Source organism: Rhamphochromis sp. 'chilingali', assembly GCF_963969265.1.
Source record: "Rhamphochromis sp. 'chilingali' genome assembly, chromosome: 19".
In the NCBI taxonomy this organism is placed as follows: Eukaryota; Metazoa; Chordata; class Actinopteri; order Cichliformes; family Cichlidae; genus Rhamphochromis; species Rhamphochromis sp. 'chilingali'.
In genome coordinates, this window is record NC_137946.1 from 28,386,601 (window position 1) to 28,404,275 (window position 17,675).

General features: G+C 44.4%; 1 protein-coding gene across 5 annotated transcripts in view; it reads right to left on the reverse strand.

The window, feature by feature from the left end:
* vps37d (VPS37D subunit of ESCRT-I) overlaps window positions 1–17,675 on the reverse strand; it is a 49,171-nt gene that overhangs the window by 21,378 nt on the left and 10,118 nt on the right. The window lies entirely within an intron of this gene.

Genomic DNA, 17,675 nt, shown 5'->3' on the forward strand with positions numbered 1-17,675 from the left:
AATCTCCTGGAAATCAAAGAAAAAAACGAGAGGCTCATAACTGTAGCACTTGCCTCAGAATAATCATTTCTCTTTGGCATCAAAGCCATTTGCATGTCTATGAGCCTAGTGTAAACAAGGACTGCAAACAGCTAATCTGCCGCACTTCTAACGGTGCCAATTTGCCCAAATGAAAACAAAATGAGGTTCAGATCGCATCCCACAGACAAACTCCTCGTTTTATTTGAAGATGCCTTTAGTAATAAACACAAAAATGTCTAAAAACTCTCAAATTAGAGGTTTCCATTTGAGTTTTGATTTAATATAATTTGATTATGTAATTAAAAAAGAGAAAGTATCCCTAATGGTACACCCAACTGCCGGCCATCATCACAAACTGGTACAGCGTGCAAACATAAATATGCATGTAGTGCCGCTCTCGCAGCATGTGTTCACCTCCTGGGGATCACCGTCGGTCGTCACTGCGAACAAACTGACCCAGCTGACTGCAAAGTGTCTTGTCCCTCCAAGAGACGATATGACAGCCACGCTAATCCCCCCCCCACACAAGTCAGACCGGGTTCAGTCGAAACCAAGGGGCAAATAAAGGTCACAGTAATAACTCTGAGCCCCTCGGGAAAATCCTACCCCCCATCTAGTTGTATTGGGGGGGAGGGAGTAGTAGACAATGCGTTCAAGGCAGTCGCTTCCCCTTCGCTTGCTCTTACTGAATGTCAGCACCCAAGCAGTGAAGTCAGTCACGCATCTTTAAATGCGATAATCATCGTTACTGGGATTCTGATATGAAAAGCTTCATCAGAGCTAAGCTGGCACTATTAGCTGATTCCAGGTCTAAACACTCCTTGAGTTCCCAAAAGCAAACACATGGTGAGGCACTTCTGATGGTTAGAAATAGTCCAAATGGGCACAGAGAGATGCCATCATATGGCAGGAAGACGACGCCGGAAACTTCAGGCCAAGAGGACGTCTGAGCCAATCGACAATGAGGTTAGTCAGTAACTGTTTTTCGGCATGTTTTTGGATTATTCACAGTGAAAAGGTCCAGATTCTAAACCTAGTTGGCCCGAGAGCAACTATTTTCTTTTTAGGCTGAAGATGTCCTACTGAAGTATGAAGTACGCTTGAGTCTTAAACTGTTTGAACATCACCGGAGATACTTGGACCTGAAAACGGGGTCTTTACTCCATCGCTTAACAGACGGATACTACCGTCACCTCCCCATTAATAATCTATCACGCCACGCTACGTTCTAGTGCTCGCAAACATCCGCTCAGGTGTAGTGAAAAGCAGGCATGGCCCTGCAGCTGACCCCACGCTGCAGATGGGGGTGCAATGAGAGGTGACAGCCAAGCAAACAAATGCTCTTAGAGCAGCTGTATGTGGCCTACATTCAGGAGCTGATGGGGGGGGCGGGAGTGGACCTGGAGGCTGCTGTCAGCTGTACTAAAGAGTGAATGCTATCGACGATGGAGTCGCACGTCCTGCCTGGGAGCTGATCTGAGACAATGAGGCGCCGAAGCAGTCGCACTGTGACTCTTTTTCCCAAGCCTCCCTTTTTTTTGCCCTCCTGTGGACGCTTCACACTAAAAGCAAACAGAATCCGTCTATCTACTATTCATCTTGTGTGATGCCGCAAACAATTTTCAGTAAAATTAAGTCCCTCCGAAATCGACATCATGCCATCTGTTAGTAGATGTCTCCAAATTTCTTCCAGCTAAAATGGCGATAAGGCAGAGATACGAATCATACCTCTGTCAGTGCACAGCTCAATTATGAAACGCCACTTTGCAGGAATTTCAGTGTCATCTGTGGATGCTGCTTCATCTGAGATAAATCAAACTGCTGAAAGGGACGTTTAGGAGTGCAGGCTGAAAGTGAAAATCATTTTACTCCTACTCCCACTCACAAACCTGAAAGCAATTTAACATGTAAGAGCCCTAGAGGTCAGGCTGGTTAATAGAGGGAAGCGCAGAGGTGAACATCTTCTTCCCAAAGCTAAAAAGAAAAAAAGAAAGGAGCAGTATGTTTAACTCAAAAATGATGTCGTTTTAGCTTCTACTCTTCACTCATAACACCGCGTGATGAGCATTTAGAGGAGTACAACTGAAAGCTGAATTCAGGTTACCGTAACATTTTTTGAGAAGTTACCAAGAACTCCCACGATGTCGCTCTCTGTTTCTCTAGGCCCTAACTCTTTTTTAATGTTTCTATAAAAAGTGGAGTTGAATCATTCACACCCAGCTGCCCATAAACAGCAAGACTGTCCTTAACCGCGCTGTCAGGACAATCTATGGGAAAATCCAAGCTGATGGGCTTTTAAGACCCAGCGTGAAGCAAATGCAGATTGCAAATTTGTATCCATTTGCATCGCCTGGCATGGGTTCACCTCAGTACAGATGCTGTATGTAACCATGTGAATACAGCAGTGTGTATTTGCTGTGACTGCTCTGCTATAGTAACTCTTAATCCTCTGTCTACTTCTACTTCTCTCATTTCCAGCTCCATATTTTAATTCTTGGATTCTAGTAGATCATGATTCAGAGTTCAAAATAATCCTTGTCTGTCTTATTCCTGGACTTCAGTTCATCCTGTCTGAAACAAGCCGTCTTGTTTGTTTTGGCACAAGAAGCCTGAGGCGCGAGGGGCTGATCCACAGGAAGGAAGCGGAGGTGGAAATACTTAAACGCAGGTGAGTTATGAGGGCGAGGCAGACAATCAAAGGAGGGAGCAGACAAAAGCAGGAAGTAAAAGACTCAAAAGACTTTAAAAATGATCTCCTTGAAGTTATTCGCGGTCCCTTTGATCAATTTAAAAACCCAACCCTCATTTTTAATCACTCTGTGTTTTGATTTCTTTACTTCAACACTGCGACTGTGCTCTACTGAAACTGTTTCTGGAAACGTGAAGCTGCCTTTACCCTTTATACTTCAGCCAATATTTGCAAATTGAATTTCATTTCATTTTTTAATATGTCTGAAGGTGTAATAAGCACTAAATTTTAAAAAAAATTATTTTAACGTTCAGGCTTTGAAAAGGTTCACTTCTTTTATTTTTTTCCTGCATGCTCAGTGGTAGTTCACACTTTGTGCAGCACACTGTGCTCCATCTGGAATTTAATGTTACGTAAATCAAGTTTTGCTTCCTAATTAGACTAAACACAGCAGAAAGTGAGATAAACCTTTAAACTAAACATTTCTTTCTTAGCAGAGTCTCTAGTTGAACCGTAAACACAGTTCAGCAGGTCACCAAAACATTTTAAATCCTCCTCTGGGAACAGGCGAGTGAACAGAGCACTGGGCTCACAGATGGACGGACCGGCATGACCTCGCTTTGGCGTTTTGCTGTTAAAGGGTCAGTTCACAAAGATTACACTTCCCCTCTTCTTCAAAGGAAGAAATACACATTCAAGGCAATTTTGGTTTCATTTATTAAGGAGATAGAATTTAAATTTTTTTCCTTGGAGTCATTTTCTGTGGTGTCAGGATTAAACTTCCTTCACTTCCACTGTATCGGGGAGGCGACTGAAATCTCAGACAGTCTACTTATAGACAAAAAGGAATAAGCACACTTTTCACTAAGGATAAAACTACTTGGTGATTAAAGTTGAAGAAAATTCATTTTCGCCAATGCTGAGTTGTGATTAAGATTTTAAGATTTCAGATTTCATTTATAACATTAGCCTTTAATTTTCCACGTCTCCTTGTGCATTGCGATATTCTGCAGTGAACCGAGGCTAACAGAGCTAAAGTTGGCAGCTTTATGGCTGCAGAGGCCTTGAGGCAGACACTTCATGGCCCAAGTGAACGAAAGCAACAAAGCTGATGTTGGAATTTGTCTCGTTAACGCCATTATGCATAAAAATGATTGAAAACTACGATTATTACATCAAATAATTTCTGAATATGTGCGGGCAAGATAAATACAAACAAGAGCCTTTAAAATAAGGACTGTTGCTTGAGGGTTAATCGCTAACTGAGGACGCAATCAGTCATTAATTAAAATGCCTAAAAATATCTGATTCCAGTTCTAATTTGTTAATAATTTGTTCTTTTTCCGTTAAGCAAGTTAGACGGTTGGAATTTTAAACTGCAGGCCAGACAAGGGGAGGAAAAAAAAAAAAAAAAAGCATTTTTATAGTGAGCTTTGAATCTGGAAAAAATGTTAACGGGCAATTTTAACTGATGTGAGCCATGTCTGCTGCTTGTGGCAAAATGGTCCATTTAAAAATTACTAAATCTAAACAAACATGATATTTAAAATATGTTGTGCAGAAACAAAAAAAGAAAATTTTAAATATCAATGAAATAAAAACATAAAAAAGTTTATCCTCTTATCAATGGGCCAAATCCTGTAAAATAAACTATGGGAAGTTGTAGGAGAGGTGGTTTGATGAATTAATGGTCAAAGATATAAATGACTCCTGGTCGCATGAAGGTTAACATTTAACTGAATCTTCTGTTCTCAGCATCATATTTCATCTCCACACAGTGTCACGGCTCCGTCTGCACACGCAGCACTGAACACGTTTTTAAAAAAATCACCGTTTTATTTATTTATATTCGGTCTGGACTGGTCTGCAGTTCAACAGCCAAAACAAATTACCCAGATCGACTCGACTCGTCAGGCACCGATGCCCCTTAAAGCTCCGACTACACGGACGCCCACGGAGTCGGGGCAGGTTCGCAGTCAGCATTAAAATCCTCTACACTGATCTGAGATGATGTGCAGTCAAAACCAGCATCGTGTTGTTATCGGCCTGATAACACTGATCGATGTGACAGTTACCGTGAAGGCAAAGAAACAAGCTCTCAGCAAACAGCTGATGTCAACATGTTAACAGACCCCGCTGAGGCACCGCCGAGCACTGAGGTACATTAAACAGAGTTAAATCTTTCCCGTAAAGTGGAGGAAGAAGCTGAAATCAGTAGGATTAGAGGATTAGTAAGCTAACTTCAAGTTCGACCTTCAGTATAATGAAGGTGGTTAATTTTTCACTGTGTTATCTTATACTGCAGACCTAACCTGCTAGGAGGACACTTTTAACGAACGCCCGAGGCGAATCAGGAGAGAAGAAGGATAACTGCTGCCCAGGCGAAAACCAGTGATGATCCTTTATGTGTCAGGAGTATGAGAACAGCTGAGATACTGTGTCTCTGTGTCTTTCAAACCCCAACACAAGCTACCACCCCTGGGATCGGGTCCCTCGGTGCAAACAGAGCAATACAGTGTACGCTGTTGAGTGCAAGTAGGACTTCTGTGAATTATAACAACCTCTGGCTAAGTATCAGGCCAGGACTCTATTTACACCCACAGGCTCTTTACAGTCATTGTGTGCACATCCTGGACAGAAATGCTGGTTTGAGTAGGTAGTCAATGTAGGGCTGGGCGATATGACCCAAAATTCATATCTCGATATTTTTTAGCTGGATGGCGATATAAGATATATATCTCGATTTTTTTTTTAAGCCATAAAGTAAGAACAAAAAGAGAGTTCTTAGTCAAAGCTGTGTCCCAGATGTCACACAGGCACTTTTATTAACATACAGCACAGATGTACATGAAAAATTACTCAAAATTAAATTATGAGCATTCATTAAATAATAATGCTCCATAAATAAAAGAAAACAAGGTTGTTTTTGTGCTAAACAAAGAGCTCACAATTGTGCAGTCAAAATGTAAACTAAAAGACGCTGAGCGTAATAACAAAGACAGACAGATTTCACAGCTGCTCTGTTCCCAAGTTTTACTGTGTGACTGATGGCCTGGAGTTTGAAATCCGCTTCATAACCACGTCTCTTACAGGTGCCATTTATGGTCCTTATCCACACACAATACGGTAATATTACGTTGATGCACAGTACGTATCACTCCGCTCCTCGGTAGCCGTAATGCGCCGACAATCTATCAAGCGGTGCAGCTCCGTAGCTTACCAAAGTCGTACTCAAACATTTTTGACAGATTGCTGAGCGCCGTGTACCACATAAAATCAGTTCGCGGCCATCAAGCACAACCAGAATTCATACATAAGGCGCGCTATCAACTTTTGAGAGAATGAAAGGATTTTAGGGTTAGCGCTGTTAGCTCGTTAGCATGTTTAGCTCGTTAGCACGTTGACGCCGTCCAGCCCCACGCATGGGGCGATGCGCAGTAACTCGTTAACGGAGATTTGCCGTGTCCGTCTTGTCGCTGCCTGCATGTGAAGCGATGGGGGAGGAGGGGGAGTTGTCTTCAGTGAAGGCGAGGCGGAGTAACGTTGCGTAGAGACAAAAGTGGACGAAAGAGAGGCAAACTTGCGGCTCCACAACTATAATTATAACGTAACATAGACTATATCGATATAAAGGATATTGTCACATCTTATATCTCGTATAAAAATATATCGATATGTTTTAAAAACTCGATATATCGCCCAGCTCTAGGTCAATGTAATAACCATTCAACCGCCATTGCCCAAACCTCTGTGAATAGCACTCACAGCCACTGATCAATAGTCGTGACAGTTTCCATATTACCGATCGTGAAACTGACTCATCGCACATGGTTAGTCGGTGGTGCTAGTTTCGGTCGTTCTGCAGCTGTGCCATCTATAAGGTCGCGCTCAGCTGAGACTGAGAAGGTCACACAGATGAGTGATGGAACATTTCTCCAACTGAAAACGTTCAGATTAACAGAATTAAACAGATTAACAGATCTTAAGAGCAGCTATACATCTTTGAAGTCCACGGGCTGGGTGCGTGTATAGTTTGTGAAGTCAATTCTCTGCAGACAAGTGTGCAGTCACAAAAAGCACTGCTGCAGTGCAGGTCCCCGCTGTGATCGGCAGGCAGAAACATCCTTAACGCTGCACATGAAAATGAGAGATCAGTTTTATCTCTCCTCACCTTGAAACTTGTTTTCACTCTCTGAAAGAGACGATCAGACATTTAACCTAGACTTCACACTTCTCTCTGACACTCTTTACGTCTACAGCAGAGTGTGACACAAAAGGATGCCTTCAAGGAGACACCGCAAGTGTGCATCGTTAGCAACACCAGTATGATATAACGCATCGCGGCAACCAAAAGTCAGAAAGTCCCTTCTCTTGCTGCACAAGCACAGTGATCTGTGGTAGGTCCTGGGCTCTGGTATTGTGGGTGCGATTAGCATCTTCTATTTTGGTCGACGAAGTGCACCAGGGCAAAGTGCAAAAGACCCGTGGGCTCTGAAAGAGCAGTGAGTCAAAAAGCCCACCTGCTCCTCTAACCTACCCATCGGACACATGTAGAGGTGTGTGTGGGGGGCGGGAGTGAACCTGGAGGTGTGTGTGCAGTCGGAAGATCATGATTCTGCCCTTTTCTGCTTCATATTTTTAATCTTGGGCGTCTAACAGAGTAGCTTAGTATGATTCACAGTACAAAACAATCCTAATTTGATTTATAATAAGCACCAGTGCAGCTATGTCACCATCTGAAACAAGCTGCTTTACCTACACTTTAAGTCAGTCCGCTCAACTGAAAGATCAGACTGATCTTTATGCAGATTGATCTTTATTTTAAATTCATGCCATAAACGCAATCTTTGATTCTAAGCACTGTAAATCATTTTTTGGAGAATCAAAAGTGATTATATGTGATTTTGCCAATCAATCAATCACATATTTGGTATGGTTAATGATGATTTAAACACATCGAGTAGTTGAAAAGTGCTGGATTCATATTTGAGGGATTGTTCTCAGATCGATTTTAAAGCAACTCCATCACAGAGACTTCTGTGAGACTGTCAGGGCTGATTTAATGTCCATGCATGTGCGTGTATATATGTAACTGCTATTGATGTTAAATGAATATTATCATCATCCTATTTATGCAGTTTTCTTATTTGCTGTGCCAGATTCCATTTTTATCTTTACAGTGTTTATTCTCTTTTGATGATTTCTATTTAACCTTTATTTCTTTGCTTTTATCCCCAGAAATAAATGAATAAAACCCAGTGAACCATGCTAAAAATAAATAAATAAATTTGTTCATAGTTCCGGTGTGCATGCCGAAAAGCGATACGTTAGCTCGGCCGATCAGTGAACTGGGAATGCAGTGAACCGATTTACTCTGTATGACCAACAGAAATGGCTTTTATTAGAGTCTATTTATGCCTTTAAGCACGACACGTTCGCACACTGCACGCCTGTCCTGCTGATAATGTCCTCTCGGGTCGAAGGCTGCGGAATATCAATGAGTACGACTAATGGAGCAGCAGCTGGAAACACAAACATGTGGAAGCCAACGCTCCACAAGAGCTAATGCGATCTTTTTCCCCTCGAAGGTTGCTAAATTTGCTGCACTGACACAAGAAATCAAGTTAAGAAACGCAGCTCAAGATGTCGGGGAAGTGATCTGTCGCCGATCACACACAAATAGGTCACGGTATTGCAGATGGGGCCCTTGCAGGACTTGCATGTATCAGAGGATTGAAAATTAACTAGCAAGTCAGCAGCAGTGAATTAGACCGCCTGCAGCACATCAGCCTTGTGTTTGTCCTCTCTAATGCAACAAACTGCTACACAAGTGTGATAACAGCTTCACAGCTTCTTCTAAAAATGCTCAAAACAGAAACTAGCACTTTGCTGAAAGCCAAAGAAACAAGATTTGAAGTGTAAAGATGATTTTCCCATCTGCTGCTGTGGCCCTTCGATCACGTCTTTTCCCTGCCCCTTCACTCTCTGCTCTTTGAGTTTTTGAGGGTTAACGATGTTTCTCCAGCCTCCACGGTCAGCACAGCTCATGGGATTAAACTTGGCTTTAAGACCGCTCCCTCCGGTTGAGGGCTCTGTTGGCTCTCAGGTGACTGTTTCCTCGCGGCTGCGTGCAGCGGGGCTAGGGGAGGGTCTGTGCTGACGGACGTGGGTTACTGACCTGGCAACCTGGCTGCCCCTGGGTGGGTCCGGGATGGGCGTGAGGTTTTGGGGGCGCTCCGTCTCTGGGCTGGGGCCCGGGCCGGGCCTCGGGGGCTCGGGTCCTGGTTGGTGTGTTGCCGGGGTTGTGGGCGGGTGGGTGCATGGGGGCCCGGCCCTGGAGCAGGGTGCCGCCGGTGCATCGAGCCGCCTGGGGGGCTCTTCAACTGGTGGGGGGGATGGTCACATCTTGCAGGAGCTTTCTTCTCTCAGGAACTCTCTGCAGGAGGGGGAGATACAGGAGAGGTGGAGGAAGATCTCAGCCTGGGCGTTTACCGTCTTATGTAGTCTGGAAGATGTGTGGTTGGTGGGGTGGGTGCAGTTTTCTCTGTGGTGGGGTTGGGTGGACTGTCCAGGGCTCTGTGGAGCCGGGGGGCGCTACTGCACTGGGCCCCGGTCTGATGGCCCTGGGCCCCCCTTCCCTGGCGGGTCGCGGAGGGTGGGAGTGCCTACTGGGGTCAGTGGGGGAGCTGGCCCCAGGGAGGGGTTACCTGCCCCTCCCTTCCTTCCCTCCCCATCTCCAGCTGCCTCCCTCTTCCCGCTCCTCCACAACCACCCACACATGCAGGGCCTTGGAGTGGGGGTATGTCACCAGGGTGCAGAGGAGGCTACCCCCCCCCCCCCCCCGTCCCCTTCTGGCTGCCTCTGCCTCAATTTTATCCCACAACTTAGACATTCACATTATTCACACTCTCATTACACATACATATAGGATCTTGGGGGTGGGCACAATCACGGAGTCCAAATCACCATCAGGGTGTATACCTCACCCCTGACGTCGTTGCCCACCTCTCAATTTTAAATACACTTAGTCATTGAGGGCTAGCAGGAGGGACTATGCGCTTACCTGCTGCTCCTTGGCAGGTAGCTCCATGCCCTCCTGGGTTTTAATTGCACCTTAGAACACATATGCATCAACACTACAATGAGCGGGTGGAGGGAGGTTTGGAGTCTTCTCCCACCCCCATTCTCTGCGGCCTGCTGGAGCGGGAGGGCTAGTAGGAGGAGTTGGCCGTCCGACTGCGGTCTGGGGTGTGGGGCCTCCCTGCTGCTGCGGAGTCGGGGTGGTCTGCCTCTCCCCACCGCAGGGAAAAGGGTAACACCACCTGGGTCTGGGTGCAATTCCCCCCTCCAGGGGCAAGGGTACCTAGACCCGGTTTGTAGAGTACGCTTGGGGAGTGTGATTGTGTGTACAGCGTCTCTTTATGTCTGTCTCCACGTTGGTTGAGTGTGGAGTGAGTGCATATGAGAGCATGAGGGTGGGAATGGATGTTTGTGTCTGTGTGTGCCTGTATGTCTGTGTCTATATGTCAGGTTGGGTATCAGACGCCACCTCTCTGGGGACACCTCAGGCCCTCCAAGGTTTGGAGGCCTATCTCCACCCACCACCACTTCCCCTGCCGGTGGCGGACTCCCTCAGGTGTCGGTGTGTTGGTGGTTCTTTGTGTCTGGGGGTGGGCGTCCGGGTGCACACCGGCTCACTCCTTGGCGGCCGCTTGTCGGGGCCTGGGGCCTGGGGCTCGCTCGGGCCCCTTTGGAGGTGGGGTGCCCCCGGCCTCTCGGCCTAGGGCTCGGTCACTCAGGCGCAGCTGGGGGCCGGCGGAGCTCACGGGCGCGTCACTGCAACTCCCCCTGACTTCTGCTCCGCGGCTGCTGGGCGAGCCCTCATCTGGGACTCTCCTCAGCTCTTACTGGAACAGTGGCGCGGCTGCCCCTCTGTTGGTCTTCCATGGTCTCTTGTGTTCTGGGGGCCTCTGGATGTCTGGAGTTTTGATCTCCTCCATACCCGCTTCACACCCTGGAGGACGGGGCTGTGGCCCCCCCCACACTCCCTAGCAGATCATTACATGGAGAAACCTTTGGAATACAAGCATGCTGATCCACACAGGTATGCACACATGGGTATTCACAGACGCGGACTAAAGCTTTCTTGGCTGCTGCCTCAAAGCACACTGTGCGCTGTCTATCTTGCGTGCTGCACAATATCGTTTATTACTTAGTAAATACTGATATCTATGACTAGCTAGTTTATTGTGATGGTGCTTTGTTTTCTCTATTATTATGTTGCTCTTTGTTGTTTGCTGTCTCCTCTGTTTGTTTTTGTTTGTTTGTTTTTTGTTTTTTTTTTTTCTCCATACAGGTGACCCAGGAGTTTTTTTTTTTTCTCTCTCTTCCCCCCCCTTCTCACCGTCTCTTCTCCCCTTTGGTTTTCTTTCTTTCTCTCCCCCTCTCTCTCTCATTCATTCCCCCTGTCCTATTTATTAAAAAAAAAAAAAAAAAAAAAAAAAAAAAAAAAGACCGCTCTCTAATGCTGGAGCCCGACAAGTTGAAGACCTCCGCTCGCAGCTTCATATTCAATCTATTTTTCGATTTTGCCCATTTCGAACACTCCTGCTGCTGTGCACTTGCTTTCTTGTTACAATGATACAGATGCCTTTTTTTTTAAATAAATACAAACCCAACAGGAATCAGATCCACCTGCAGACAGACAATCTAAAACTGCATTTGATGGCCTGCAAGGACAAAATAGGTTTTTAAATCACTTTTGTTGAATAGGCCCAAAATGTCTGTAAGATGAGCCAACTCTGACTCCTACTGTCTGCAGACTCACTGTGCTTATGTGCCTAGTCACCCCACAAAGGTCCAATCTGTGCCAGCAAAAACCCCACCAGCAAAAAGGTCCAATCATATAGACCTCTATGAGAAACTGACCCATCAGCTTTCATGATTCATGACCTCAGTAACCTTCCTTATGAGCATTCGTGGGCTTGGTCACTAGTTTCTAATTTTAGTGAAGACAAGATGATGTTTGCTTTGATTTGTCCCCACTAGTGTCACCATTATACATCCAAAAATCACCAGCTCACTGTGGTGGACACAATGTGGTGGTGCTGAATTTTCCCAGAAGCCTTAGTGGCCCAAAGCAAAGTGTCTTGGATAAGAGGCCAGACTGAACACGTTTGAAGAAAAAAAGAAAAAAGAATAAAAAACCCTATGAACAAATAACCTAGGGGCCAGATCCTGGGACAGGATACCGAGGTCCATGGGTGGGTGCCTGGTGACGGGTTTTAGCTCCTATTTCTGGGGTCCTGGGTGTTTGAGATGATTTCTGTTTTGAAATTAGTGGCATTTGTTCCCTCGTCATTTCCTGCTCTACTTTGAAGGTTAGTTTTCTCTTATGTCTAATCTAACTTTTCCCTCCTTTGTGACCGTCTGCTCCGCCCTCATTTGTTCTCCAACTGTGGTTGATCGTCTGTACCTGTGATTTGCTCCCACTTGTCTTTTGTTGACAGTTAGATTCCCTCATTGTGTTTGCTGTTTGCTTTGTGCATTGGAAAAGGGAGGTCTGCATATCTCTGCTCAAAGTGCTGCCCCTGTGAAAATCAATATGCACATTAAGTTATATCTGAGCTGCTAAAGAAAGTGTTTAAACACCACCCGGTCAGTACAGGGCAAGTGGTGAAGCAGCCAACAACGGTCACACCGATAGCCTGGATTAAATACTCACACGTGCAGCCCTCGAGCTGAAAGCGGAGGTAGAAACATGCACCCAAGTTGAGTGCAACACGCTCAGCATCTTCACTTTGCTCTGCATCTCCTCTGACACCACTTCACTCACTCTGAATCTCTAAAATATGCAACAGACACTGAGCCAACTAACACAGTCAAAAAGTGAATGATATCAGAAGGCCAAGTGCCTCATAAATGTCTAAATCCACACGCAGAGAAACCCGAAGAAACGTTCAGCTCTTTTAAATCATTCAAACCCACAAGTGACTTGTTGACTTTCAGTCAGAGGGTGTAATCCTTTTTATTTAAATCAGAGTATGGAAAGTCCCGAACAAAAAGCTTGGTTAGGCACTTTGTTCTCCAGCAGCAGAGGTGCTGGATAGTCTCAGTCAGCTGGGTCCACAAAGGAAGGGAACATAAAAGCCCCGTCTCACAGTTCCCATTCATTTAGATCTGCTATGATAGCAACAAGAAAGCCAATAATCCCATTTTAATGACCACACCCAGCTACAAGTATGAAACAAGACACAGCAAGTACAGTCCCGTCTAATGCTGACCTCTGATTGTCCTGAACATGTGGGTGTAAAGAGAACTTATTGAGAGGCCACTGCTTTTATAAATTGCTTTATGACAGGATATTAATATCTGCACTTTCATTCTTATTACTCTGTAAAATTTAAAAAACGTAAAAAAGCGATTGGCACGTGGATATAAAAGAAAGGTGCAGTCAGGTCGCTGTTAGTAAACCACAGAATTCAAACAGCTGAAAACATTCAATGGCCTCAAACGATCCGCAACGATCCGACTACCTACAACGGTTTGATTAAACTGGTGCCAGCAACCGTTCCGCTCGCAGCGCTGACAAGCGGCGTTACAAAGCTGCCATGCCTCATTTTCATGTTTTCAGCTATGGCAAAAGTTTTGATATCTCTTCAAAATCAAACCTCATATGAAGTCTACATAGTTTATAGCTTTAACAGTGGGTAAAATGGTTCCCAGTTGCAACAGGCAAGGACTATGAGATCATCCATCGCTTTCCAGAGGGCCATTTTGTCCTCATGTGCTCCTCATTTACTATTGCTACAAGTCAAGATTTGGCACCTTACACAACATATTTCCAGTTTGCAGTAATTAAGGTGGCAGATCTACTGTGAAACCAATCAGTAATCATTAAAATAATGGGCCCTTGATTCCAGAAAGGGACAAAAGCAGCTTCTAACCATTTATACTTGCATACTGCCAATGTTCGCAACAGAAATCACTGAAAAATAAAGAAATATACACACAAATGTTCCCACCAACTACTGACAGACTGTCCCCTCCATAGAGACACCAAAAATGTTAGATTTGTGTTTTTTTATATACACTTTGCTTCCACGGTCCTGAAATGAAACTAGTACAGTCTTTACAGTTGGTTTCTCTCCTCTGCTCCTGGTTTCACCACGTTTCTCATGTGAAGACTGTGCATTACTTTTATTTGTTTTTTTAAACATGTGCACTAGTTTAATTTCAGGATTGTGTTTCAGGGTTGAGTCTCTAATGTGTTTTGTCCTCGTTTACAGTTTCTCTCCTCTGCTCTCGGTCTTTCTGTCTTTATCACGGAAGTCAAGATAACATATTACATGTGTACCGTTTATACTCTTTGTGTACTAGTTTAACTTCACCGCAATACAAGAGTCTCTCCTGTGCTCTCGATTTCACCGCATGTCTGTTTCACTCTGTGCTTCTAGTCAGTAGAGGCAAGCAGGAAGCAGAGACAACCGACATAAAGACAAGGTTATTTTAAATGAAGACAGCTCGTTGTGTTACTGTAGGAGAGAGTGTTTCTCAAAATGAACCATGGGCCCCACCAGCAAACTGTTGAGCCACTGCAGGTCAGTTGAGGCCAACTGGATGAAAACTATAAGGTGAAACAAGAGTTTGGTGACGTTTGGCAATTGCAACAACCTGTATTTAATGTGAATTTCAACTTAGACTATTTAAATTTAAAAATCATTGGGTCTGAATTCTTTAGGCATCTATAAAAAAGGAGAACTACTGCTCTAAGAGCAATAAAGTCTTCCATATATGGGTTAAACCACATAAATCAATGGGGGGGTGACTCTTGCTCAGCTTTGAATTTGAAAAAAGAGCAGCTGATAGGCAAAAGATACCCCACCCCCAACTCCCTAGCTGAGGCCCACCGCAAAGCTGTCAACCCAGGGGAAAACCACTGAAAGGTTAATTAAATATGCACTCGATGGCTACATACATGATACCACTCTATAAGACTGGAGCTAATGTGCCTCGGGCAAACATCAGCCTCCTCAAAAGCTGACGACCCACACAGAAGAAGAAAACAGCATTGTTCTTGTGTTTCAATGTAGAGCAGTATGGAGCAATAAGGACAAATATAGCTCTTGTCAAACGTCCACGTTATTGTACCCATAATTCAATCTTTCCCTGCTGTGATACCCAAGCAAAGCTTTTAATGCCTCATTTGAAAAACCGAGAAAACAAAGGCAGGGCGAAGGGAACATCACTACCAGGTAGCGTTTCCTTGCAGTAATTATTTTCTCATTAACAAAAGACTATGAGGATACTGAAAGAACGATGCAGTTAATCGAGCAAATTTGTGACATGAAACTAGCGGCATCCAGACTGTAAAATGTAAAAAAATTTTAAGTATTATGAGATTCGGCCCAAGAAGCCTCTTCCCCGACCCCCAAACAAAGAGAATTGATAACACAGCCGATCGACAGTTTCAGAGATTTGTTCCCCTCAGATGCAATCGATAATCCAGGAAATTGGAAATGCTATCAGCTGATGTTTGAGCTTGATTTCAATGTGACTTGACTGAGAAATCCAAAGTTTGAAATGCTGTTCAGTACAGTTACCTGCCTCAGCTGGACTTCCTCTGCTTTGCTAATAGGCTGTCCAAGAATCCTTTTCAAAGTAAAATATAGCAAAGATACCACTTCTTTTCACGCGTGCGCCTGTAACTGTGGACCGACTTCCAACTAAAAACAACTTACAGTTACAGCGGCTTCCATATATCGTGACCGATTGAAGCTGCTGTCATTTTAAGTATCTGTAAATAGCAAACAGACCTTTTCGGCTCAGGTGTTCATATGGAGGTGCGAGCGACTGAAGCACTGACCTTTAGAGTAGTTGACAACTCCCTCCATCTCCTGAGCCACAAGAAATTCATCATGGAAAACACGCTCAGAAAAACTGGCCACAAATGTGTTTTTTAATAATTTGGTGGGTTTTTAGTTTGGGGAAAAATAAAGGTTTGTGTGAAAATGGCTACTAAAGTAGTGAGTAAATGGGTATGGAAGGAGGAGGCAGCCAAGGGGTCTGTGTTTACGCCCATGATCCACATTATTTATATTTCACATCATATTTTATACATCCATCCAACCTTTGCTGCTTATCTGGGTTGCAGAGGGTGGCAGTCGCCAACTCTTACGTACATTGAATGCATCCAAGTGTTCGTTTAAAGTTTCTTTATGTGGCATCTAAATATGAGAAGTCAGTGGCGCCACAGCTGTAGCGATCACATCAGAAGATAGTCTCTAGTTACATGCCTGCCTGTCTGTGCACAGATACAGTAGCAGAAATCAAGTAACAGAAATCAAAACTAAGGCGGAGTTCGAACGCGGTTGCGGTCCAGACAGAGTGCAGAGTACTTGTTAAATAATGCATTAATGTCTTATTGTTGGGCCTCAAGGTCAGAGGTTCTCAGTCTGAAAAGTGAGTCTAACACATGAGTGGCTCAACCTCTAAATATCTGCAAGTTTCCCAGTGACCTGTTTAAGGTTGGGTTCACGTATACTGATTAATATGTAATTTTAACCTATATTGGTAAACCCAAAAGGAAATTCTATAACAGAAATGTGTTAACCTAACCAAGCCTTGTGGTTTCCTTTGGCTTGAATTGTTTGTTAAATGAAGGGGTTAAAGCTGTATTACTTCTACTGACCAGCAGGGGGCAACTCCTCCGGCTACAAAAGGCAGTGGTAAACTGACCCTCTGCACACTTGATCTATGATGTTAACACAGTAACAGCTTGAGGCTGCACAATGGGACCTCAGTAACCAATGGATGATGTAGAGTAGTGGTCTCTAGTAGCCGTAATTTCTCTCTTTCCCTCTCTTTCATGGTGACTACTTTTAAATTTGAAACAGGGCTGTTGATTGAGTGTGAGCAGCCATCTATAAGTACCCCATCAGTACTGTGTACCTTGTCAATGTTTACTAGTTAAACACTACCCAGTTTGTGCAAAGTCACACCAACACTAGTTTCTATTTGGGCTAATTTGTGTTTTCAGTGCAACTGGAGACTGGTCCAGAGATTAGTTTTCACCTCCACACCTGTCACACACACACAGGTAACTTTTATGTTTACAAATATTGCCGTTTAAAGAGGTCCAACTAGTAAATCTTACTGGTCTGGTTAGGCAGTTAAGTTGGCGTGATCTGCGAACATTAATCCCAGCTTTGGAGTCTCTTTTGGCAACATAGTCCTCTTTTGTGTCACATTCCAGCGATCTCAAGTTTCTCTTCATTTATTTCCCCCCGCTCATTAGTGTTGTTCCTCCTTTTCTCTAGAAACCTGATGGTTGTCATAAAAGAACATCTTCAACAAATATTTCTGAACAAGCCACAATATGTTCATGTTTTTAGTGGGTTTCCATCCCATGGAAGTCAGAGCTCTTGGTTTCTAGTGTAACAGGAGAAGGCAGCAGTGGAAAACAATGCCAATAATATTTGTGAGAAACTGAAGCAGAAACACTCAAGGCCTCAGCTCCACCCGGGGACTACAACTACAGCTCACCCAGGCCAGCGTTCCCTACACCAAACTGCAGGATGTATTAAACAATACAGCTGTCTGCCTTGATCCACTCCGACGTTTGTCTCCGCTACGATTATTCGCCTCATTCATCCCCCCCCCCCCCACACACACACTCCTCCAGCACCAAATGAGAATCAGATGTTTTGGAGAGGAAGTACGGACCCCCGCCCATCCTGCTTTGCAGGGGAGGTGGGATAGCATCTGTGTAATAACGTGAACACATTGACAGGAAGTTTAAAATTCCACCCAAGTTCCAACTTCAACCGCTGGCCGGCAGCTGTGTCAGAAACCACGCACTAGACCTGATCCATACAAACTCACACATTAGGTTTACAAATAAGCAGCAGCAGCCGCCATTACCTATGGAAACTCATGCAGCAGGATTTATTTTATCAACTGTTCT